The sequence below is a fragment of the Nycticebus coucang genome, chromosome 23 (assembly GCF_027406575.1).
Source record: "Nycticebus coucang isolate mNycCou1 chromosome 23, mNycCou1.pri, whole genome shotgun sequence".
Lineage (NCBI taxonomy): Eukaryota > Metazoa > Chordata > Mammalia > Primates > Lorisidae > Nycticebus > Nycticebus coucang.
In genome coordinates this window covers 32,958,693-32,985,355 of record NC_069802.1, presented here as the reverse complement: position 1 = coordinate 32,985,355, position 26,663 = coordinate 32,958,693, and the positions used below count along the sequence as shown (strand labels likewise).

The following is a 26,663-nucleotide window of genomic DNA, read 5'->3' as shown; positions in this document are numbered from 1 at the left end:
CAGGTGCTCTCCCTTCAGCCTCTAAAATGTGGGCATGGCAGCTGATACACTGGGATAACCTCAGCAGAGAGTTTCACAACTGGGCAGAGAAGTCCGAAAGGCTTCTCAAGGGTTGAAGAAGTTCTTCGTGCGGGTGAGAGAGGAAATCGTGTTGGCTTCTGCCACCATCTGCATCCAGTTATTTATGTTGCCAGGAAGACTAGCACGGTCTGTTCAGACCATGTGCTGTGTCAGGGCGGGTGTCTGAGCACAGCAGGCTTACAGAGAAGAAACGCACTCAGACCTTGGCCTTAAAGCCTCAGGGTTTGTTCCTGGCTCCTTCCTCTTCTTCTCACTCAATTGATCACCAAAAGGGGTTTCTCATAGGATTATACTTGGTTCTAACAACACAGACGCAAGATTAAGAAACAGAGGCTCAAAAACATTGAACCATCCACCCCAATTCCACAGAAGGATAGAGCTGGCTTTAATCAGTCTCCTACTGCCTGTGAACCAAAACAAAACCTCAACTCTCAGACACAGACTCTGAAAGCCAGAGATGCAAGCCTTTTGCTTTATAGATAAAAAACAGCGGGCCAGATCGTTAAAGATTTTCCAGCAGGACAATTGAACCACAAGGCTAGAGTTCTGGGAATTCCTGGGGAATTCACCTTCACCTTGATTCTGGCAGAGTTGATCAGTGCAACTGGGCTGACTTCAAACTTGCAGCTCAACCAGTTTGCTGATCTACTCTAATGAAGCGAGTTTGGTAGGAGATGGTTTCTCACAAATTTTTGCCCACAGCCCAAAGTAGATATTGTACCTTAATTTTGCCATGAGGGCTATGCAGCATTTAAACAAATCTTAAGTTTGGAACTAGTCTATGCTGATAGGAGTCTAAAGACAAGACATATAATACTCTGTCAAATTGTGTTATTATCTTTAATATTTTAACAAGGGGCATTTTATGTAGTGTCCTGAGGAATTTCGTTAAAAATAAAATATTTTTAAAATACTGGATTTTACATTTTTTTTTTTTTTTTTTGTAGAGACAGAGTCTCACTTTATGGCCCTCGGTAGAGTGCCATGGCCTCACACAGCTCACAGCAACCTCCAACTCCTGGGCTTAAGTGATTCTCTTGCCTCAGCCTCCCGAGTAGCTGGGACTACAGGCGCCCGCCACAACGCCCAGCTATTTTTTGGTTGCAGTTCAGCCGGGGTCGGGTTTGAACCCGCCACCCTCGGTATATGGGGCCGGCGCCTTACCGACTGAGCCACAGTTAAAATACTGGATTTTAAAATATTTTTAAAATAGTGGATTATTTATGGAGAAACTCAGTCTCACTAGCTCCCACAGTTTATCTAATAGGTGCGCCTCAATGGCGAGGTTTCCAGATCTGGAAATTGTTACCTGGGGACAACTGAACGAGTCAGGGGTTGCCATTTATTGAGGACTGCTGGGAAACAGACACTTCCCTCTATATCATAGTGCCCACAGAATCTGTGTGAGATGGGCTTTCTAAGCCTCAAATCCAGGTAAGGAAACTGAGACCCAGGATGTTTTTTATCCACCAGCACTTGGGCCCACAAAGTCCCCTCCCAGCTGCTACCAGAGATGGTATCCAAAGCCAATCACTTTGTGAACTAGACACTCCTGTTGCCTTTTAAAGAACGTTTTCCAGAAATTTCCCTCTGTTCTGTATAAAATCATTCTTTTGCTTTTTGTTAGATGATTCTCATCAGCATAGAAACATTGAGTTCATTTTCCTGTTTAACAACAACAAAAACAAACAAAAATAACCCCCCTATATGCAAATAGCAAAGCATTCATTTCTGGACTCCTGCCCCGTAGTCTCATTTCTTAGCTCCCTTTCACAGCAAAATGCCATGGAAGTTGCTTAAGTTTACTCCCATTCTTCTCCTCCCGTCCTTTCCTCAACATATCCCCTGAGCCCTTTGGTCCACCACTCTGCTGAGAGCTCTGGTCAAGGTCATAAAGACCTCCAGGTTACCAAGCCCCCTGGTCCTCTATCAGTGTTCACTGTTGACACAGCTGATCATGCCCCCCAGCAATCCTTCACTTGCCTTCCGGTCGCCACACTCTTGTGCTTTATGCCCCGTAGTGTTACCCGCCCCTTTTTGCTGCTTCCTGTTTTTTACCTAGATCTTTTCATGTTGGACACCCAGTTCACAGTCCTTGCACTCCCCAGTAATTGGACTCCAAGTCTGTCTTCACCCACTGGCTTCCTTGCTCTAACCTCATTGCTTTACACACCATCTGTATACTGATGGCTCCAAATTATATCTCCTTTCTACACTTCTTTCCTGAGCTCTGGACTCAAGCATTCAACTATCTTTTGATATTTGCACTTAGCTACTTAAGAGCTATCTCAAATTTAACATATCCCAAATGGACTACCCTCCCACCTCCCTGGCCCCCAAAGCTTCTGCTTTTTCTTGAGTTTTACCGAGCTCATTGTCAACAATTTTGTCTTTCTAGTTAGGCCCAAACTCTTGGAGTTGTCTTTAGCTTCGTCTTATATACCACACTCCACAACAGGGAGTCCAATCAATTGCACTTTTAAAATACATTCAGAATTTGCACACCCCTGGGCATTATTCCTGTGGTCCCCATGATCCAAGCCATCTCCTCTCTGGAGCATGGCAATTTTCTCCTCCTGTCTCAGCCACTATTCTAGCACCTTGTAGTGTATTCTCCACAAAGCAGCCATAGTTGTCCTCTTAGAACATAGAGAATTATAGAGGGGCAGAAGACGCCACTACTCAAAACTCTGCAATGGTTCTCCACCTCTCTCCAGTAAAAGCTAACGTTGTTACCACGGGTCTCAAGGTCCTACCGGCAGGTTCCTCATTCCCACCTCCCTCTACCCTGCTCCCTCCTCCAGCCTCACTGAGCTCTCTGCTACTCCCTGAACAATTGGATCTTCAGTACTGCAATTAGAAGGTGAAAGAGTTAATGAAATCTGGCCACAACTTCTTTTAAACCTATAAAGACTCATATTAGAAACATTTTTGCTAGATCCTCAGCTTCTAGAAAGGCCAGTCCTAGATCTCACAAGAAACACTCATTCTTGTGACCTATAGTACTTTGTTGTGTGAACGTATCATCGTGTCTTTGTGCTGCAACTGACAGACCCTGGGGTAAAATTTCCAGTTTGGGGTTAATGAGAATGCTGCTGGTGCTGCATTCTCATACGTGCCTGTATAGACACAGACCGATGACATGCCTATTTCTAGGAGGCATGTTTAGGGAGTGAAGTGCTGAGTCACAGGTTAGACATACTCTTGGTGTTCGTAGGTACTACCAACAACATTTTCCAATGTGTTTTTCACAACAGACACTCTCGCAGCCTGTGGGAGCCTGGCTGCTGCACATCCTGGCCGACACCTGGCATGGTGGACGTGAGGGGATTCTCCAGTGTGGTTTGAGATGGATTTAAATTTGTGTGAGGTGGCACTTACTGTTGGTGATACTGCTGCTACTGTAGTCCTCGAGAAACCGAGTTAATTTAGATTCCTTAATTAACTCCCTACTGCTTTCTGGATTGGGCTAAAACTTTGTACACCTCCCCCCCCGCCCCCCCGCACCACCACCCAGTTTCCTTCACTCAAGTCACATCGAGCATCTGTTTCCGCTTTCTTTCCCCAGGTCTGGTTCTCCCTAGCTGCTGTTCTCTCTCCTCAGAACCCCATCCCCTGATGTCACCACCTGACTCACACGTCCAACTTTAGGACTCACCCTAAACATTGCCTTTTCCAGGGAGCCTCTCCTTCCCTTCCTGACTTAGCTGCTTTTAGTGTGCCAAAATGGCCAACCTGCTTATTAACACATTAACTGTCATGTGAGTTGCATTTAACTTATGTTAGTTTTGAGCGTGGGGCCTTGTGAAGCATATATAACTCACACATCTCTTGCACATTGACTGCCATACTAGAAAAAAGTTTCCTTGGGGCCATAGTGTTTTGTTAGGTCAAGAGACATATACATGCTGTCTGAGGTCTGGGGCTCAACACTAGCATGCGTTAAATATAACTCACGTGGCAGTTAATATGCTTGATCTAATGAAACACCATGGCCACAAGGAAAAAATGTTTTTTTTCTAGTGTGGCAGTTAATGTGTTAACATCCATCAGGTCTTTTTTTTTTTTTAATTTGGCCGGGGCTGGGTTTGAACCCGCCACCTCCGGCATATGGGACCGGCGCCCTACCCGCTGAGCCACAGGCGCCGCCCCATCCATCAGGTCTTAAAGTGTAAAAGCAATTTTTGTGATTGTCATAACATAGCGGTAAATGCTAAATGATTACTGAATGGCTGGGCATAGTTGCTCACACCTCTTATCTTAGCACTTTTGGCCAAGGCAGGAGAATCACTTGAGGTCAGGAGTCTGCCATCAGCCTAAGCAAAATAGTTAGAACCCTCCTCTACGAAAAAATAAGAAAAATGAGCCAGGCATGATGGCTCACATCTGTAGTCCCAGCTACCTGGGAAGCTAAGGCAGGAGGAATCACCAGAAGTTTGAGGTTAGACTGAGCCATGATGATGGCACTGCACTCTAGCCTGGACCACAGGGTAAGACCCTGTTTCAAAAAATGTTTGTTTTAATTAATGAACAAAAGAATGCATTAATATGGGATATTTGGATATGAGAGCAAACTTAGAGATTTATCTAAGAGTTTTGACAATAATAAAGAGGATAGCGATAATGATAAATATTCTGCTGTGTTTCCTTTTTTCTCCACTGGTTTAAGCAAAGAGTTGGTTCTGGAAAGCATACTGATACATTCTTTATTCTTTTCAATTCTGGTGTTGAAAGGATATGAACAGATCCTCCCAGTTTATGCAAAATTGACTACCTTAATCATAGTAGTTACTCAGTAGGATATGATGAAACTGATCGAAGCAGATGACTCACTGCTAGTTTCCTTGAGAACTTGTTTGAACCCCATCCTGAAGGACTGGTGGGCAGAGAGATTTGATATCCTTTCAACTATCTTCAGGCTCAAACGTGTCCAGTACAAGTTTGATTGCTTGGTATTTCCCTCTAGATTTCCTAAATAGGAGGCTCTTATATTCCCAGAATCACCTATAGAACAATAGGCCACCAATCAGGTCATCTGATTAATTTTTCAATGTCAGAGCACTGTGAATTATTGAACAATAATTCACTGGTTGGCTCCAGACTCAGAAGTATTGATGGATGAATCTGTGGCCAGATTTAAGAAACACTGCTCTGAAGCAGTTGGCAAAGTATGCCAAACGGGAAGGGGAAATCTTGAATCTGTAACCCAGATGGGGGTCCAGTTTGACTTCGCCAGCTTCAGTCAGGACTGGTTGAGAGAAAAATCACCTGCTAGCGAAACTCATGCATTACACTTGTTTTAAGAGTACAACAGGATTTCAAAATTCTTCTCTTACTCTAAACCGTATTACAACAGGATGGGGAATTCAGTGTATGATCCTGTGAAAATGCTTCTGTTCTGTGGACGCAACATCCACCCACCACATGGCTTCTACTACTGTGAGTTCCACAAAGGGAGGGAGCGGGTCTGCTTCCTGTCTGCATTCCCAGGACCTATGCCCGTCCCTGGCCCAGCAGAGGTCAATCACCGTTTGTTGAACAAAATCACATTTATAATCCATAGGTTGGAAGTCTGTTGATTTTGTTTGTGCCAAGTAGTAACTTTGAAGCAACACTCAGAACCTTTTTACTTTCATAGAAAACTCATTTCATAATGTTCAAAGTAGATTTTACTAGGAGGATTTCAGGACAAGTAGGACAAACAGGTTTACTTTGAAGAGCGTGTAGATTTTATCCTCAAACTCCATCTGATGATGATGATACAAGGTCATCAGTCCCTCTCTTTTTAGCTTTCATCACTTCTGTCTTCAAAAGCAGATCCCCTTGGGGGTTTATGTTTTCTAAGAAGTAAAATATTTATCCACAAGAGTCAGTTTTTGATGGTACACATAATGATTTTAGATCATTCCTAGAAATAGCGTAATAGCGATTCTTGTGTTTAAAAAAAGCTATTTTTTTAATTTTTTTTCTCATTCTTTCTTATTATATCAGAGAGGATTTTAGTTTGCTACTATAATGTATCCTTTTTTCCCTATGCTCATCATTTTTCTTTTCTCTTCTACTTTCCTTCTTTCTTCTGTCCCTCCTTTCTTTCTACAAAGAGAAAGCAATACTTACTTAGGGTCAGGGCCCAGAAAAGGCAGCGGTTTCCAGCCAGATTTAATAACATGAACATTTTCCCACCTTACTGATTTTTATTATTATTTTCCATATATGTATAAATGATACTAGCTTTTATTTTAACATAAAAATAAAATGAAACAAACCTTCCTTTTGGGCGGCGCCTGTGGCTCAAAGTGGTAGGGCACTGGTCCCATATGCTGGAGGTAGCAGGTTCAAACCCAGCCCTGGCCAAAACCCACAAAAAAAAAAAAAAAAAAAAAAAAGAAACAAACCTTCCTTTTAAAACAAATTTAAATTCAAAATTGAGTCAATGTAAGAAGCACAGCAACAGAAACTGATAGTCAATCGCTTTAGAAAAGGAGAAGATGGTCATATTTGTGACTGGGAAAAACAACACAAGATCAGGTTGGCGTTCTCATTATTCTTGCTATTAAAAATAAAGTCTGCTATTGCGTGATTCTCACAACCTGGAGTGAGGAGGGAGAGTTGACCTGCTTGGAAACGGTGGGAAATGGATAAAGAAAGCAAAGAAAGCCAGGAGATTAGAGATACGATGGCGTTGGGAGGACTGACACAGCTGATGGCTGCAGCCAGCACCTGACCCGTGGAAACAGCTTTATTTATATAGTGTCTTAACAAAGTTGTGGATATCATTTTTTATTTTGCAGTTTTTGGCCGGGTCCGGGTTTGAAGCCGCCACCTTTGGTACATGGGACTGGCCCCCTACTCCTTTGAGCCACAGGTGCCACCCTAAAGTTTCACATATCTTAACACATGGGGTAGAGATCATACTTAAAGAGGAAGAACTGTGTGCTTGCTGATAATAAGAAAAGTACGCATGGGCTCTGTGACTTTTGGCAGGTGAAAAGAATGTTGTTGAAGGAGGAGAAGGGGGCTTAGCGCCTATGCCTCAGCTAAGGCACCAGCCACATACACCTGAGCTGGTGGGTTCGCGTGGAGCCCGGGCCCGCCAAACGATGGCTGCAGCCAAAAAATAGCTGGGTGTTGTGGCAGGTGCCTGTAGTCCCAGCTACTTGGGAAGCAGAGGCAGGAGAAATCGTTTGAGCCCAGGAGTTGGAGGTTGCTGTGAGCTGTGATGCCACTACACTCTACCCAGGGCAACAGCTTGAGGCTCTGTCTCAAAAAAAAAAAGGAGGAGAAGTGGTTGGGGGTTGTTTCTTTTTTTTTTTTTTTTTTTTTTTAGTGTTCCTAAAACAGACATATATTTTCATGTAGAAGTACTAATTTATGGTTGGCAGCATCCACAATTGTTTGTTGAAAATATATGAACAGTTTTTTTTCTTTTTTTTTTTATTTTTTTTTTATTGTTGGGGATTCATTGAGGGTACAATAAGCCAGTTACACTGATTGCAATTGTTAGGTAAAGTCCCTCTTGCAATCATGTCTTCCCCCATAAAATGTGACACACACTAAGGCCCCACCCTCCTCCCGCCATCCCTCTTTCTGCTCCCCCCCCCATAACCTTAATTGTCATTAATTGTCCTCATATCAAGATTGAGTACATAGGATTCATGCTTCTCCATTCTTGTGATGCTTTACTAAGAATAATGTCTTCCACTTCCATCCAGGTTAATACGAAGGATGTAAAGTCTCCATTTTTTTTAATGGCTGAATAGTATTCCATGGTATACATATACCACAGCTTGTTAATCCATTCCTGGGTTGGTGGGCATTTAGGCTGTTTCCACATTTTGGCAATGGTAAATTGAGCTGCAATAAACAGTCTAGTACAAGTGTCCTTATGATAAAAGGATTTTTTTCCTTCTGGGTAGATGCCCAGTAATGGGATTGCAGGATCGAATGGGAGGTCTAGGTTGAGTGCTTTGAGGTTTCTCCATACTTCCTTCCAGAAAGGTTGTACTAGTTTGCAGTCCCACCAGCAGTGTAAAAGTGTTCCCTTCTCTCCACATCCACGCCAGCATCTGCAGTTTTGAGATTTTGTGATGTGGGCCATTCTCACTGGGGTTAGATGATATCTCAGGGTTGTTTTGATTTGCATTTCTCTAATATATAGAGATGATGAACATTTTTTCATGTGTTTGTTAGCCATTCGTCTGTCGTCTTTAGAGAAAGTTCTATTCATGTCTCTTGCCCATTGATATAAGGGATTGTTGGCTGTTTTCATGTGGATTAATTTGAGTTCTCTATAGATCCTGGTTATCAAGCTTTTGTCTGATTGAAAATATGCAAATATCCTTTCCCATTGTGTAGGTTGTCTCTTTGCTTTGGTTATTGTCTCCTTAGCTGTACAGAAGCTTTTCAGTTTAATGAAGTCCCATTTGTTTATTTTTGTTGTTGTTGCCATTGTCATGGCAGTCTTCTTCATGAAGTCTTCCCCCAGGCCAATATCTTCCAGTGTTTTTCCTATGCTTTCTTTGAGGATTTTTATTGTTTCATGCCTTAAATTTAAGTCCTTTATCCATCTTGAATCAATTTTTGTGAGTGGGGAAAGGTGTGGGTCCAGTTTCAGTCTTTTACATGTAGACATCCAGTTCTCCCAACACCATTTATTGAATAGGGAGTCTTTCCCCCAAGGTAAGTTCTTGTTTGGTTTATCAAAGATTAGGTGGTTGTAAGATGTTAGTTTCATTTCTTGGTGTTCAATTCGATTCCAAGTGTCTATGTCTCTGTTTTTGTGCCAGTACCATGCTGTCTTGAGCACTATGGCTTTGTAGTACAGACTAAAATCTGGTATGCTGATGCCCCCAGCTTTATTTTTGTTACTAAGAACTGCCTTAGCTATACGGGGTTTTTTCCGGTTCCATACAAAACGCAGAATCATTTTTTCCAAATCTTGAAAGTACGATGTAGGTACTTTGATAGGAATGGCATTGAATAGGTAGATTGCTTTGGGAAGTATAGACATTTTAACAATGTTGATTCTTCCCATCCATGAGCATGGTATGTTCTTCCATTTGTTAATATCCTCTGCTATTTCCTTTCTGAGGATTTCATAGTTTTCTTTATAGAGGTCCTTCACCTCCTTCGTTAGGTATATTCCTAGGTATTTCATTTTCTTTGAAACTATGGTGAAGGGAGTTGTGTCCTTAATTAGCTTCTCATCTTGACTGTTATTGGTGTATACAAAGGCTACTGACTTGTGGACATTGATTTTATATCCTGAAACATTACTGTATTTTCTGATGACTTCTAGGAGTCTTGTGGTTGAGTCTTTGGGGTTCTCTAAGTATAAGATCATGTCGTCAGCAAAGAGGGAGAGTTTGACCTCCTCTGCTCCCATTTGGATTCCCTTTATTTCCTTGTCTTGCCTAATTGTATTGGCTAGAACTTCCAGCACTATGTTGAATAGTAAAGGTGACAGAGGACAACCTTGTCTGGTTCCAGTTCTAAGAGGAAAAGCTTTCAGTTTTACTCCATTCAGTAAAATATTGGCTGTGGGTTTGTCATAGATAGCTTCAATCAGTTTTAGAAATGTGCCACCTATGCCTATACTCTTCAGTGTTCTAATTAGAAAAGGATGCTGGATTTTATCAAATGCTTTTTCTGCATCTATTGAGAGGATCATGTGATCTTTATTTTTGCCTCTGTTAATATGGTGGATAACGTTTATGGACTTGCGTATGTTAAACCAGCCTTGCATCCCTGGGATGAAGCCTACTTGATCATGATGAATGACTTTTTTGATGATAAGCTGTAATCTATTGGCTAGGATTTTGTTGAGAATTTTTCCATCTATATTCATGAGTGAGATTGGTCTGAAGTTCTCCTTTTTGCTTGGGTCTTTTCCTGGTTTTGGTATCAGGGTGATGTTTGCTTCATAGAATGTGTTGGGGAAGATTCCTTCTTCCTCAATTTTTTGGAATAATTTCTGCAGTACAGGAATAAGCTCTTCCTTGAAGGTTTGATAGAATTCTGGAGTGAAGCCATCTGGACCAGGGCATTTTTTAGTTGGAAGCTTTTTTATTGTTTCTTTGATCTCAGTGCTTGAAATTGGTCTGTTCAGGAGGTCTATTTCTTCCTGGCTAAGTCTAGGGAGAGGGTGTGATTCCAAATATTGATCCATTTCCTTCACATTGTCAAATTTCTGGGCATAGAGTTTCTGGTAGTATTCAGAGATGATCTCTTGTATCTCTGTGGGATCAGTTGTTATTTCCCCTTTATCGTTTCTGATTGAGGTTATTAGAGATTTTACTTTTCTATTTCTAGTTAGTCTGGCCAATGGTTTATCTATTTTATTTATTTTTTCAAAAAACCAACTCCTTGTTTCATTAATTTTCTGAATGATTCTTTTGTTTTCAATTTCATTGATCTCTGATTTGATTTTGGATATTTCTTTTCTTCTACTGGGTTTAGGCTTAGATTGTTCTTCTTTTTCCAATTCCATAAGATCTCTTGTGAGATTGTTGATGTGCTCTCTTTCTGTTTTTCGAATGTAGGCATCTAAAGCGATGAATTTTCCTCTCAAAACTGCTTTTGCAGTATCCCACAGGTTTTGGTAGCTTGTGTCTTCATTGTTGTTATGCTCAAGGAAGTTAATGATTTCCTGTTTTATTTCTTCCTTCACCCATCTGTTATTCAACAGAAGATTGTTTAATTTTCATGCCTTTGGGTGGGGTTGAGCATTTTTGTTAGAGTTGAGTTCCATCTTTAGTGCCTTATGGTCTGAAAAGATACAAGGTAAAATTTCAATTCTTTTGATTCTGTTGATATTTGTTTTGTGTCCCAGGATATGATCAATTTTGGAGAATGTTCCATGGGGTGATGAGAAGAATGTATATTCTTTATCTTTGGGGTGGAGTGTTCTATATACGTCTATCAAGCATAGTTGGTCTAGGGTCTCATTTAAATCTCTTACATCTTTGTTTAATTTCTGTTTAGAGGATCTGTCCAGCTCTGTAAGAGGTGTGTTAAAGTCCCCTGTTATGATGGTATTATCAGATATCATATTGCTCAGACTGAGTAAGGTCTGCTTCAAGAATCTGGGAGCATTTAAATTGGGTGCATAAATATTTAGAATTGAAATGTCTTCTTGTTGTAGTTTTCCCTTGACCAATATAAAGTGACCATCTTTGTCTTTTTTGACTTTAGTTGCTTTAAATCCACATGTATCTGAAAATAAGATTGCAACTCCTCTTTTCTTCTGAATTCCATTTGCCTGAAAAATTGTCTTCCAACCCTTGACTCGGAGCTTTAATTTGTCTTTTGAAGCCAGGTGTGTTTCTTGCAGACAGCAAATGGATGGCTTGTGTTTTTTAATCCAGTCAGCCAATCTATGTCTCTTCAGTGGGGAATTCAAGCCATTAACATTTATTGAGATAATGGATAAGTGTGGTAGTATTCTATTCGTCTTATTTGGTGAGAGTCCATTGCTTAGTTTTATCTTTTGCATCAGTGTGGAGGTTAGGTTCTGTCCTTTGGTTTCTGAGTTCTTACTTTGCTGCTGATCCATTGTGGTGGTCAGTGTGCAGAACAGGTTGAAGTATTTCCTGTAGAGCTGGTCTTGTTGTGGCGAATTTCCTCAATGTTTGTATATCCGTAAATGATTTGATTTCTCCGTCAATTTTGAAGCTTAGCTTAGCAGGGTACAGAATTCTGGGCTGAAAATTGTTCTGTTTAAGTAGATTAAAGGTAGATGACCATTGTCTTCTTGCTTGGAAAGTTTCATTAGAGAAGTCTGTGGTAACTCTGATGGATTTGCCCCTGTAGGTCAACTGGCGCTTACTCCTGGCAGCTTGCAGAATCTTTTCTTTTGTCTTGACTTTGGACAGGTTCATCACAATGTGTCTTGGAGAAGCTCGGTTAGAGTTGAGGCGACCCGGGGTCCGATATCCTTCTGAAAGCAGTGTGTCAGAATCTTTGGTGATGTTTGGGAAATTTTCTTTTATAATATTCTCTAGTATGGCTTCCATTCCTCTGGGGCATTCTTCTTCCCCTTCTGGAATTCCTATAACTCGTATGTTGGAACGCTTCATAAAGTCCCATAATTCTGACAGTGAACGTTCTGCTTTCTCTCTCTTCTTTTCTGCCTCTTTTACTGTCTGAGTTATCTCAAGAACTTTGTCTTCTACCTCTGAAATTCTTTCTTCTGCATGGTCTAACCTGTTGCTGATACTTTCCATTGCATCTTTAAGTTCCCTAATTGACTGTTTCAGTTCCTTCAGCTCTGCTATATCCTTTTTATATTCTTCATATCGTTCATCTCTTATTTGATTCTGTTTTTGGATTTCCTTTTGGTTATTTTCCACTTTATTAGCAATTTCCTTCATTGTTTCCATCATTTCTTTCATTGTTTTCAACATGTGTATTCTAAATTCCCTTTCTGTCATTCCTAACATTTCTATACTGGTGGAATCATCTGCAGTAGCTACCTCATGGTCCCTTGGTGGGGTTGTTCTAGACTGGTTCTTCATGTTGCCTGGAGTTTTCTGCTGATTCTTCCTCATGAGTGATTTCTTTTATCTGTTTGCTTGCCCTAATTTTCCTTTCACTTCCTCTTGCTCTTTAAGTTCTTGTGCCTGTGGACTAAAGGTTACAGGACCAGAAGTGTGAGAAGGTTGAAGAGCAAAAAAACAGGGGATGAAAGAAAGGAGGACCGAGTGATAAGAAAAAAAGAAAGATAGAGAAAGGAGAGGGGGTGGGTATAAGGAATATTGACAAAAAGAAGAGAGGCACAGAAAGAGGGAGACAGGGCAATATAGGTGTACAGTAGGGTACTTTGACACAACCTTAAAAAACCCCACCTTCTGGGGGTGCCCAGTTGCGTGGTTCCCTTGAGGTCAGCAGCTCTTTGCTAACCTGATCAGACACAGTACCCCACCTCCACCAAGTAGAGAGGAAAGACAAAAATGCTATAAATCAAACCAAAAGAAGCAAACAGAAAACTTTACAGGGATAAAATTGGGTGAAAAACCAAATTATATCGGTAGAAACACTAGCAAAAATGAAGTTGAAGTTATTAAAAAAAGCAGCAATGGGAAATTATAGTTAAACTAGGAAAATTGAGAAAGAAAAAGGGATCTGTGTGGAAAAGATTGAAATTAAAAAAACAAAAGAATATCAGCAACGTCAAAATAAACAAACAAAAAAAACAACCAAGCAAAAAAAGAAAGAAAAAAATACACAACCAAAAACAAAGCAGTTTGTATATGTTATTGAATATTGTCTGGGCAACACGTGGTCTTCTGGGGTATGAGATGTTAGTCACAGTTCAGATACGACTGGAGGCTGCTGATTACTCAAACCCCAGCAGGTAGACACCCTGAATCTCTCTTCAGCCTACTTAAAAGGCACTTCGAACTTGTAAACTTGCTGAGCAGAAGCTTTCCCAGCTTTCTCGCTGGAATCGCTGCTGAAGTGGCTATCCACTTACTCAGTGTGCCAAAACCGGTCTCACTCTGCCCCTGAGGGTTAGGGCTGCAAGGCGGCTCAGACCCCACCCTTAGGCTACTTGGTTGCTGGGTTACCAGCTCCCACCCGTTTCTAGCTCTGCGACCCTGAGGGCGGAGCTTGCCGGGGCAGATCGCTGACAATGGATCTGTGTGACCCACCGCCAAACACTATTAGCTCCGTCTGGCTCAGCGGCTCAGACTGGGGCCCTAGACAACGGCCAAAGTTCTCGCACTCCCGCTCAGGCCTTCCCCAAGGCAGTTCAACTCAGTGCCAAGTCCAAGGACATCAAAACAGTTCACAGGTAAGGCCTTTCTGGTTTGCAGTCTCGCTGCTACTGAACTTACAGTTGTGGGCGGGTTTAGACGGATTGAACACACGCGACCACTTGCCGGTTTTCCACGGATTTAGTCCTCCTCTTGGGGTCCAGAAGTCTCTCGCTGACTCCCTGTATCCTCATAGGAGTGATGATAGGCAGTTCCCACCAGCCAGAGACGCCTGGAGTCCTATCTCCCCAGACTCACGGTGCCCAGATGCAAGGAAGCTGTTACTCGGCTGCCATCTTGCTCCGCCGGGGGTTGTTTCTTGAGCATTTCCCAGGCTGTGGGGGCCTTGCCACCCACAGCCCACTCCCCACATGTGATATTTCATTTTAAGGGTCCATTTGGCAAGGGCGTGGTATCTAGATATTTGTTAAAGCATCATTCAAGGTGTGTCTCTGAAGGCGGCATTTTAGATGAGATTAATATTTAAGTCAGAGTTTGAATAAAGTAGATTACCTTCCACCGCATTGTGGGCCTTATCCAACCAGGTGAAGGCCTTAAGGAAAAGACTGATACTCCTGTAGGGAGAGGGAATTATGCTGGCAGGCTGCTATACACCAGAACCATAACTCTTTCCCTGGAATTCTAGCTTGCTGGTTCCCCCTGAAAATTTTGGACCTGCCAAACCTCTGCAATTATGTGAACCAATTCCTTAAAATTTCTCTCTCTCTTTCCACATCCTGTTGGTTCTGTTTTTGTTTTTGGCTTTAAGAACCCTGACTAATTCCCAGGTTATTCACATTTTAAAGATGAAACTCAAACATTAAATGATGTCCCCTAAGCCACCGCATTTAGTAAGTGACAGAGCAGGAACTCAGTGGTGCTTTCAAGCCTGCCCAGTGTACCAGGAGGCCTTTTCAATGACAGAAATTATAACAGTTTTCAAACTTCAGTGATGGCCCAAGAAAAGGGATCCAGGGGGAGGGCAGTTCCGGAAAACGCAGGTAAAAAGGATGTTTAGCCCACCTGGCTCGGGAAAGACTCTACTTAGAGGTCACTTCTACACACGCCCCTGCCAGCAGGCAGGTGCACGCGAACACACATTCACACTCCAAACAAACTCTCAGAGCCCACAGCCAGGGTGAGTTATTTGATTTTAGTCTCAAGTGCTTCTTTCCTGAAAATACCACTGCAACAACCAGCTGGTCAGCCAATCTGAAGTTACTGTCGCCCTGACAGTCTTAGCAGAGTCCCAGAGTGGCTATTTATGGGATTTGGGCGTTTGTTTTAAGGAGGGTATTTGGAAGCACAGGCGTGGTTAGGACTGGGTAAAGATCATGACACAATCGCCTTTTATTGGAGGACACAGCAGTGAAGTGTTTTCATGAGCAAGTTTAGAAGGGCCGTGGGGTGTGAAGAGTCAATTATCTATTGAAATTCTCAACAGCTTCATATTCATTTAAATCAGTTTCTCAGAAAGTTTCTGATGGGAACAACAAAGGCTTTTCCTTTTCCTGGGCAAGTTGAATACAAGAAAAACTGAAAGACTGTACATCTGATGAGCTCCCCGGAAGTTCTCCAGCCCAACTGGAAAGTCAACCCTTGCTCCGTGTACTTCATTCCTTTTTCTTTCTTTACTATTTCTCCCTCTTTCTTTTTTCATAGGCTGCAGGCACTATGATACTTTACCCAGAAGTACTCCTGCAAATATTTCCCAGAGATAATTACATTCTCTTACTAACCACGTGGTCATACCTGACAACATTAAAAGTAAATCTACAATATAATCATGGACTATATATGATTTGCTCCATTTGTCCTAAACATGTCTTCTTCGGGCTATTTTATTGTCAGGATCTAATCAAGTATCACACACTGCTTTTGGTTACATCTCCTTCATCTGTTTTAAGCCATTAATTTTTTTCTCACTTGCCTTTTTTGTCCTTAACATGGGTGTGTGAATCATGTAGCACGGTTGTCTTCAAGAACACGCTACTTTCTTTTTTTTTTATTGTTAAATCATAGCTGTGTACATTAGTGCAATCGCCTGTACCCCTTCTAAGATGCACCATAGATGTCATGCTACTTTCTTAGTTGTTTTTTCTCGGTGTCACTTAAATTATTTCTTTAGCCCCTGAATTTCTGATGATCTTAGATTCATATCAAACACTTTGCCCCCGGTATTTACATTTTAGGTTGCTGTAACCTATTATCACAAAATTAGTGGCTACAACAATAACACGTTCTTATTGTGTTACAGCTCTGGAGGTTAGAAGTCGCTCCTACACAGGTCTCACTGAGCCAAAGACATGATGCGGGCAAGGCTGCGTTCTGTTCAGGAAGTTCCAGAGGACCATCTGCTTGCTTGACTTTGCATGTTCTGGAGACCACTCACATTCCTCACCTGTGTCCCTTTGCCTTCAAAGCCGCCATCACTGCCTCTTTCTGACCCTTCTTCACATTGCCCTCTGTCTACAGCTGGGAAAGAGTCTCCCCATTTAAGGCATGAACTAAAAATAAAATCCTGAGCCCTCTGCTAACTGAACGGACCCTCTAGGCCAAGGGGACCCCAGAAACGCCTTCAAACTGAGTTCCCAGCCATGACATAAAGCACAATTACAAATGTGTGATTTTTCCATCATGAATATTCATGATCCTTCTAGAGCTTGTTAAATATGTATATTTGAGGGCGGCGCCTGTGGCTCAGTGGGAAGGGCGCCGGCCCCATAAACCCAGGGTGGTGGGTTCAAACCCGGCCCCTGCCAGCTAAAACAGCAGCGATAACTGCAACAAAAAATAGCTGGGCGTTGTGAGTACCTGTAATCCCAGCAACTCAGGAAGCTGAGGCAAGAGAGTCACCTAAGTGTAAGAGCTGGAGGTTGCTGTGAGCTGTGATGCGATGCCACAGCACTCTACAAAGGGTGAAAAAGTAAGACTGTTCTCAAAAACAAAAAGAAAAAAATTAAATATGTATAATTGACCACCCCTCTCAGTATAAAACCTTGTCCCCTGTGGTCTGTCTTTTGAAGAACGTATGCCTGGTTGGCTCTGGCCAGGGGCATTCCAGTCTGCTGTAATGGCCACCCCAAAGGCTGCTACCCTTTATGAGAAATAAAGCTCTCCTTTTTTCAAAGTGTAAACCTCATTAATTTTTTTCTTAGTTAACAAAGGGTTCATGTGATAGGTTGGGCCCAGCTAGCTATTTAGGAAACTATAAAAACCCATTTCAAGTTTCTCACCTTAATCTGGAGTATTTTTGCCATAGAAGATAGCACACACAGGCTCTAGGAATTAGAACACGGCCATCGGTGGGGAACAACCGGGAGTGGGGGGGTATTACTCTGCCTCCCACAACTTCATAGGTGTCCTTTGTGAGTCATCGTAGCAAGAAGTCCACTATGAGTCTGTCATCTTGCAGTGATGCTAAGTTTCAGGAAGTTTCAATGCCAACTTGAGAGGGGAATGGTTAGCAAAGCTGTGGGCCCCAGAAGACAACCATGTAGTGACGACGCAGGAAGGGGATGAAAAATGGACCTGCCAGCGTCCCCCACCCCCTCAACACTTCCACCCCCTCCAGCCCCCTAGCCCCCCAGATTCCAACTCATTTCATTAGGCCTGGCTGCCTCGCCCACAATGAGAAGTGGGTGCTTCACATTTGCAAAAGCCTGGGGCCCAGCCCTGAAGGAACCAGGAGGGAGATAACAGGTGGAGGCTCATTTTCATATTTCCCGAAGTCTGCCCTGTCAAAGACACCTAGTGGTGGAGTCATTTCTCAATTTGTCACCAGCAGGAATGAACATGCAAGTGACAGTCAAATGGGTGAACTTGCATTCCACTTCCCCGAAGTGGAATTCTGTTACAGACAGATTTCCTTCCTTAGGGATGGTAGCTTTTTTTTTTTTTGCAGTCTTTGGCTGGGGCTGGATTTGAACCCGCCACCTCCGGGTCAGCACCCTATGGGGCCAGCACCCTACCCCTTTGAGCCATAGGCGCCACCCAGGGATGGTAGCTTTACTCAACACCAGCAAATGCAAGAAAGGGGGTAGCAAGACATCTTCGCCCAAATTTTCTTGCAATATTTAGTATTTAACTTATAGGGATGGATTTTGTGAACTAATTCTGAATTAAAAGGGTAATGTACGAATATGAAAAAAACTGAAAAAATACAATGTGTATGAAGGAAAATGATAAACCTCCCTCCCTAGTTCTCAAAACAGTTACTGATATCAATTTTTTGTGTATCCTGATAGAAATATATCATGTATATACAAAAATATTTATATAGAGACATATATTTTTTTCTTATACAAACAAGACCGTCTTGTACACATGCTGTATGGTATTTTGCCTTTTTTTCTTTCTTTTTGTCCTTTTTTGAGACAGAGTCTCCCTCTGTCGCCCTCCATAGAGTGCTATGGTGTCATCATACCTCACAGCAACCTCAGACTCCTGGGCTTAAGTGATCCTCTTGCCTCAGTTTCCCACATGGCTGGAATTATAGGTACCCACCACCAGACCTGGCTAATTTTTCTGTTTTCAGTAGAGATGGGGTCTGGCTTTGCTTAGGCTGGTCTCTGACTCCTGAACTCAAGTGATCCTCCTGCCTCGACCTCCCAGAGTGCTAGGATTAGTTTGCCTTTTCCCTTGGGACTCAATTTCAGGTCAGCACCTAAGATCTCCTGCCTGCCTTTTCACAATTGCAGACCTCAGATAGCTAACTTTGATTTATCTTGCCACTTCCCTATTAATGTTCTTTTTGGTAGTTTCCAGAGTTTGCTGTTACAAACACTGCTGCAATAGCTCCTTTTGTATAGATACCAGTTCCCACATGTCCGTGTTTATTTTAGGGCACATATCTAGAAATGGCTTTGCTGGGCTATTGCCAAATTGCCTTCTGAATAGGTCATAGCAATTTTCCACTACCAATAGAATATGATAGTATCTGTTTCAAAACAACCTATTGCATACCCACTCTTAAGCAATTAGACTCTCAAGTTGAAGTCTGTTTCTGGAGGTGCCATTTGCCTAGGGCTCAAGCTTTTTGAGTGCAAGTAAGGGAAAGAGCACCAGTCTAAAAATCAGAGCTTCTGTAACCTAGTCCTGCCTCTCTGATTCCCCACAAGACCTTTCAGAAGTTACTTCCCCTCTCTAGGACCTACGTTTCTTATCTGATGATAAGTCCTTGGAACTAGAGAAATCTTGACTTCATGATTCTAGACCTATGACTCCCATGTGAAGTGGCAGTGGCTAATCACTAAGTCTGATCAACTCCAGCTGCAGAACAGTCCTCAAATCCAAGTCCTCCATCACTGGTCACACCGTGGTCCCTGCCACCATCATCTCTCAGCTAGATTGCTGGGAATGCCCCTTACCTGGTCGTCTGTTCCTCCCATAATGCCCTGCACCCTATTCTCAGCATTCCAGTAGAGCGATTCTGTTAAAATGAAAGTCTAGTAATGGTACCCCTCCGATGGCCTCCCTGGGAGCCCAGAGTGAAAAACATTCTTTGTGGTCAGCTTACAGCTGACCTGTAAGCTGCTACAGGTCATGACCTGCCCTCCACTCCCTCCTGGCCTCATATCCTGCCATTCTTTCCCCTTCACCCAACTTGACTAGCCTCCAGCTACACTTCAGCCTCAGAGGCGCTGTACCTGCTGCTCCCTGTACCTGAAAAACTCTTTTGCAAGACATCAGCAAGCTCATTCCCTGGGTGTCTCAAGAAATCAGACCTGAAAACCTCTATTTAAAATCACAGTCTGCTTCTATCTCCCCTACACGCTCAGCTTCCACATCTTAGGCTCTGCTTTTCCTCCCAGCTCTTACTCTACTACATAACTGAATGATTTTCTTACTTTTATTGATCACTGTCCGTCTTCCTCGTTCCAGCAGGATGTCAGATCCATGACGGCAAAGCTTTCAGTCTGACCATTGGGCTGCCTGAGGATAGGCTTGGTTTAGTATCTTTTTGTTGAATGAATGAATAAACAAATCAAGGGATTTTCAGACAAGGGGACATGGAGGAAAAGTTGGCAGGACAGTCACCACCACAGGGGTACTGTCCCTCATCCTGCTTCCTGCCCTCTTTCCAGGAAACTGGAGCATCCTATTCGGCCTCTCAGTTGATTACCAACTACTACCTTACGGGTTAAGAGATGAGAATGCAGGTGGTTACACCCGGAGGTTTGCTTCCTGGCTGTCTCTTGCTTGTGTAAACCACTGTTCTGGACCTCAGTTTCCTCATGTGCAAATTAGGGGCAATGATGCCAACCTCCCAGGAGAGAGTGAATAAGATAACAGGAAAGCATTTTAGCTGTATGCCAGCCATGTTATACGCAATTAATATCGATGTCAGCTAATTATTAGAGCTATTTAACAGAGGCGTCACGCCTTACTCCAAAACGTGCATCTTAGAAGAGGGGGCTCAAAAAGGAAACTCGTAGCATATGTGCGTGGGGGGGGGGGCCTGGCAATTGCCCGGTTGGGATGTTGGCCAGGACGCCGCCCTCCGTTTCCTATTCTCTGTGGTTGCATCCCTGTGACTTCTGTGCCCGCGAAACGGAAAAAGCCAGTTTGGGTCTTAAGAAAAGAATAAACTAAAAAGCTGGTTCAAGGCCAACCCTTGAAAACAAGGCCTTCTCCCTCCCCCATCCCTCCTTAGGAATTAAGGTACCCTCTTTTTAAGGGCAGGAGGCCCTCAGTTGGAAGGGGAAGGGCTGGACCGTGGCAAGGCTGTGGGAAGAGTTGGTGCCTCTCCAGGCCCGGTGCGGGGTGCGGGGAGCGGGGGTGGCGCCCGCGGCGCGCGCGCGTGTCCCCGCCCCGCTCTCTCGGGCACAGGTGCCAGCCGGTTACCTGGCGAGGGCGGCCGCGCCGCTGATTGGCCCCGCGCGCATGGGGCGACATCAGGCGGTGGGGCGGGAGCGCAGGCGGCGGGAGGGGCAGGGCGGGCCGGCCTCTGGCCTCGGGGCGCCTTGGCTGAGCGCGGCCCTCCGCGCCCTCGGTCCCTGCTTCCCCAGGTGCGTGCGATTAGGCAAGACGGTGAGTAACCAGGCCCCAGCTGCTGCAAAGTGGGTGACTAAGTCTGCCCTGGGGTGGGGTGGCAGGGCGGGGGAGACCGTGAATTCGGAAAGAATGAGAAAGGCATTGGGACACGGAGGTGGCCGCCTTCAAAGAAAAGGGCAGGAAGCTGGAGCTGCGGGCTAAGCCGCAGCGGAGGGGGCGCTGTGCGGCTCTGCTGCTGGATTCGCGCGAGTCCACGGAGGGAGGGCTGCTTTCAATCCCTGCTTTATACGAAAGGGAAGGGGGACTCCGAGAGGCTGAGAACTGCCCCCCGCCAGTCTGCCCATCCACTGAACCGCTGCTAGCCTCTATTTTTTTTTTTTAAGGATTATGCGTTGCCATGAATAAGTATTTTGTTATGTATCCCAAATTTGCTTGGGGGCCAATTTTCTGCATCCTAGGTGGTGACAAGGAACCCACACAGACATCAGCCCTCACCTGCCTGAAAACTACATCCCCTGTCCACCCCCCAAAACTGCTGGTCTTGATTGCTAATGCCACCAAATGCCCAAGTCAGAAATTTAGGTGGGAGTCCTCACTGCCCACCCCCTCCAGACGTCTCCGAAGCCCAGGAAGAGTGGGCTCTTGGCCGCCTGCAGCTCTGACCAGGCCAGGCCTATCCGTCCTCTCCAGACCCCTTGGATGGGACGTGACCCTGCCTCTTGACTGCCTGTCTCAGTGTTCTCAAACATTTAGCCTGAAGGAACCCTTGAAAGCCCCCAACCCCCACAAAAGCTTTTGTTACCATGAGTTATGGTTATAAATATTTACTGTGTTAGAAATGAAAACTGAGAAGATTAGAAATCGTGATGTTAAAACAATAACAAACCCATAGTATATTCGCAGAAAGTGTTTTATGAAAAATGCCACTATTTTCCAAAACCAAACATCATTTGAAAAGTGACGTATTTTAACGTTTTTGCAAATCTTCTCAGTGTCTGGCTTACTGGAAGCGAGTTGCTCCTCCTGTCTGCTTCCGTGTTCAATCTGTCATGATACCACTGTAGCTTCTAGAAAATTCCCCTGTTTATTCCTGAGGGAGAGAGAATGACAGAGGCAAATAAGATCTTAATAGGATAATAGCTCTGGCTTTGGAAACTCATGAAAGGCTCTCAGAGATGTTCCAGAAGTCCCCAGACCACAGGAAAACACCTGGCTGATTTTAGAGTTTTTAGCCTTGCTTCACTTTGGTACTATCTGCTTTTCATTTGTAATTCATTTTCTGCTAGCTATTTATGCTTTCTGCTGATTGTTCTAGATAAAGGTTGCAAATGTTTTAGATGTCAATCGATAAAATAAACAACTCTGTCAATCAATAAAATAAATAACTCCGCTACTAGGAAGGGTGGGGCAAGAGGGTCATTTGAGCTCAAGACATTGCTATGAGCTATGACACCACGGCACTTAGGGTGACAGAGTGAGACTCTGTCTCAAAAAATAAGTAAATAAATAAATAAAAGAGAAAAAGAAAGAATAAATAACTGTAAACAAAATGAGTGCATTAACAATATATTTTTTTAATTCCAATTCAGTATTCTCTGAACTACACATAAATCAGAAATTGTGCATACCCATATTATAGACACAAAGGCAATCATTATTACCATCTCTGTATACATAAAACTTTTTTTATAACATTTCATCATACAGTGAATACTATATTAGAATCTACTGCAACGCACTCACACGAGCCACAGTTGTGAGCGCAGGCATTCAGAACACAACACCGTACAACAGGCAGCTCTGGCATGTTGACTATTTTGAGTTTAAAGGCATTTGAAAAACAGCCTTTCAAGAGAAACACTTTCACCTTCCTTCTTTTGCTTAAAAGGAGGTGAGCATTCCATTGGAAAGATGTGCTTCCTATCCCAGAAAGGAAGAATTTTTTTTTTTTTTTTTTTGAGAGGTATCTCACTTCTATATTTTAAGACTTACAATGATACAGAAATTAAGACAGTGTGACACTGGAATAAGGATAGACATTTCCATCTTAAAGATAATTCAATGAATTAGAATTTTGAGTCAAAAAATAAGCCCTCTTATTTATGGTCAATTGGCCTTAGCACAAAAGTGCTAAGACAATTCAATAGAGAAAGAATGGTCACTTCATTACATAGTGCTGAGAAAACTGGATATCAGAAAGGAAGAATTTTTATCATCAAGGATAGGACGTTGAGGCCAACAGGAATCTGTGGGAATGAACCTTATTCAACTCACCTTTAGCTTCCTAGTCACTTCTCCACCCAACTAACTTCCATGCCCAGGCCCCTTTGCCTTGGTACATTTTCACAACTCTTTTGCTCTTTGCCCAGCTGAGTACGTAAGTGTTCAGTGCAAACTGCGCCTCTGGGTCTTCATTTCCTCGTGAAGGATCCCAGGCCATGTAAAACGCATGGCAAGTGAATTTATATTCTCTCCTGTTGATCTGTCTTGTGTCGAATTAATTGCAGGTCCAGCCAGAAAACCCTAAAAGGGTAGAAGTAAAATTTGACTTCCCCTACATGGAATATTTAGGTGGTTTCTTATTAATTCTCTGCTCTTGTACTTCCGGGTTGTTTTCACTAACTTCTATTATTGGCCTTTTAAACTATTCCAACTCTTTTGGTTTTGCAGTCCAAACAAAACAGGCTACAATTGAATGAGGATTAAATATAGAGACATTAGAATCCCTTTAGTTTAAACCTGAGAAATTCTGAAATACATTAAAATGCGTAAAGGCTGATTTCAAAGATATTTAAATGACCCAGTACATCCAAATTACCAGGATGTAATAGAAAAATCAGTACCTGGCTATAGTCTTCAACTTTTTTTTTTTTTAGACAGTCTTATTTTGTCACTCTCAGTAGAGTGCCATGGCATCATAACTCCCAGCAGCCCAAACCCTTGGGCTTAAGTAATTCTTGGTCTCTGGGAGGCCAAGACGGGCAGATCAGGAGTTCAAGACCAGCCTGAGCCAGAGTGAGACCCCGTCTCTAAAAATAGCTGGGCATTGTGGCAGGCACCTGTAGTCTCACCTACTCAGGAGGCTGAGGCAAGAGGATGTTAATTCCTCTTAAAAACATGATTTTGAACTCTCTGTGGTACTTCTGCTGACCCCTGATGCCTCCAGGTGCACTGGGATGTGCTGATTTCTTCTGTCTCTTCTGTCTCTATGGTAGCACCATGAGGACTCCCCGTTCCTGCTGTGAGTACCCGAAGGGTAGGGAAATGTGCTTTGCCTGGGTGGATTGCTTGAGCTCATGAGTTTAAGACGAGCCTGAGCAGGAGAAAGACCCATCACTAAAATAAACAGCCAGGTGTTGTGCAGGGACCTGTAGTCCCAGCTACTTGGGAGGCTAGGGCAGGAGGATAGGTTGAACCCAAGAGTTTGAGGTTGCTGTGAGCTGTGACATCGTGGCACTCTACCCAGGGCAATAAAGTGAGACTCTGTCTCATAAATAAATAAACAAACAAACAAATGAATAAAAAGATGGATTAACCCCCATCAGATTGGGGGAAAGTTTATTGTAGAAGCACGTTGAGGTTATTCTCAGGAAGCGGAATGAGGTCTCTCATCCTCCCTTGGTGAGAATGTAACCTGGGCCCATTTTCAAAGGTGGAGATTTGACACAACCACTAAAATGAAGGTTGCCAGGACCCCTTGACCCTGCATTCCACCTGAGAGGGATTTATCTTATGGATTTACTCACAAACGTTTGCCCAGATAAACATGCAACAGTGTTCACTGCAGCCTTGTATGTGATGGTAAAAATACTGGAAGTGAGTGGACTCTTCATCCGCCGGGAGGTAGCTGTCTGCGCTGGGATGCTCTGCAGCCCCTGGGAAAAGACAACCAGGATGTATTGTCAAGTGCCCAAAGCAAGATGCAAAACTTACAATCCCATTTCTCTATGTGATTTTAATGCAGAGGGATGGAGGGGCTGGTCTAGGTATATCAATTGAGTGGAGGAAAGAACCCCAAGAATCTGTTAATAGTGGTTCTTTGGGTGGAAAGCTAAAGGTGAAAAAAATGCTTTTTGTTTTTATTTTGTGTCTTTTGCACTACCAGCATTGTCTAACTGTCTAATGGGCTGAATTGCGTTCCCCAAAATTTCATACGATGAAGTCCTAAGAATGTGATTGTATCTAACAATAGGGACTTCGAAGAGGTAATTAACATGAGGGCACGAGGGTGGACCCTGGCCCAGTCTGACTGATGGACTTCTCAGGAAAGGAGATTGAGATACAAATACACGGGAGGCAAAACCACGTGGGGACCCAGGGAGAAGAGACCACCCATGAGCCAAGGACAGTGGCAGAAAGGTGGGTTTCAGGGGATCGCTCAACCTCCCCCAGGGAAGGATTCCCTCTGTCTAAGCTCTAACCCCCAGGGAGTTCTGGTCCCCAGTAAAGATACTTTTGCCACACACTCCCATTGACCACAAGCCACCAGGGGCCTACACCCAACTTCTATGTGTTAGAGGTGATGGATTGAATGAACTGAACATGTTTCTCTTTACCTCTTTCCCTGGAGCTTGTCGGGCTTGGTTTAGGTTTCACAGAAAAGAAAGGAGGATTTGGAAGTCATGACGACCTCAGAATAAACTAGGCTGGGCAGCTCCACACCCTAACAAGTTAGGGAGCCTATAGTGTCAAGACATCCAGAGGCATTTGCGAGATCAAGAAGTTGAAAAGCAGGTTAACAATTCCCTGGCAAGTTGCACCGGGGAACGGGACTCAGCAAGGTAGCGCCTGTGTGACTGCGATGTGTGTGGGTTTACAACTCAAGCACTTTCATCAACCCAGAACTTAGGGTGATCAGCTCATCCTGGTTTATCCAGGATTAACCAGTTTTGACCCTAAAAGTCATGTCCTGGGATCCCCCAGGACTGGGCAAACAGGGATCGTTGGTCACTCTACCAGAAATACCTTTCTGTAAATGCTTTGCTGTTCAACAAATGTGCTTAAGAGGAATTAGCAGAAGGAAGCTGGAACCCTCTGAGACTTCTTTTTGTCCTTTCCTTCCCTAGTCCACTCAGCAACCCTGAGGGCATCAACAGAGGTTTGGGGAAGGGAGGCTGCCAGCCCAAGTTCACACTGCCAGTCAGGTGGTGGGCAGGGTGTGTTCCCGGGTCTGTCTGGCTTCAAAATCTGTTCGTTTATTATTATTATTATTATTTCATATTAATGTAAGGGTATAAACAACTAGGATACAATGTTTGTGTTTTTTAGGTAGAGTCCCTGTAGTGATTGTGTCCTGCACCCAAAAGGTGTGCCATACACCCTTACATTGTGCCCATTAGGTGGGAGCTCACCAATCTCCTCCCTCCTCCCCTCAACTTGAATTGAATTGACTTTTTCTCTTGTGTGGGCGTGTATTAGATCTTCTATTGGCTTCATTTGAGTATTGAGTACATTGGATATTTGCTTTTCCACTTGTCTGTGTGTGTGTGAGAGAGAGAGAGGGACAGTCTCACTTTGTTGCCCTTGGTAGAGTGCGATGACATCATAGCTCACAGCAACCTCAAATCTTGGGCTCAAGCAATCCTCTTGCCTCACAGGCACCTGCCACAATACCTGGTTATTTTTAGAGACTGAGTCTCACACTTGTTCAGGCTGGTCTCAAACTCTTTAGCTCGGCAGTCCACCCACCTCAGCCTCCTAGGATTACAGGTGAGAGCCACCCTACCCAGCTGCTTTTCTATTCTTGTGATATTTTGCTAAGAAGAATGTGTTTCAACTCCATCCGGGTTAATACGACAGATGTAAAGTCTCCATCTTTTATGAGTAAAT

At 43.5% G+C, this 26,663-nt stretch overlaps 1 long non-coding RNA gene across 2 annotated transcripts; it reads right to left on the bottom strand.

Annotated features, from left to right (window-relative positions):
• Nucleotides 1-5,678: 5,678 nt before the first annotated feature.
• On the bottom strand, nucleotides 5,679-25,016 carry LOC128575985 (uncharacterized). Of its 2 annotated transcripts, XR_008377210.1 has the most exons (4): nucleotides 24,581-25,016; nucleotides 21,839-23,357; nucleotides 19,688-19,772; nucleotides 5,679-5,921 (listed from the first exon to the last, which is right to left on the bottom strand). It is a non-coding gene; the product is annotated as an uncharacterized LOC128575985 (long non-coding RNA). The 2 variants fall into 2 exon arrangements; XR_008377209.1 differs by lacking the exon at nucleotides 24,581-25,016 and having other exon boundaries at nucleotides 21,839-23,994.
• Nucleotides 25,017-26,663: the final 1,647 nt, after the last annotated feature.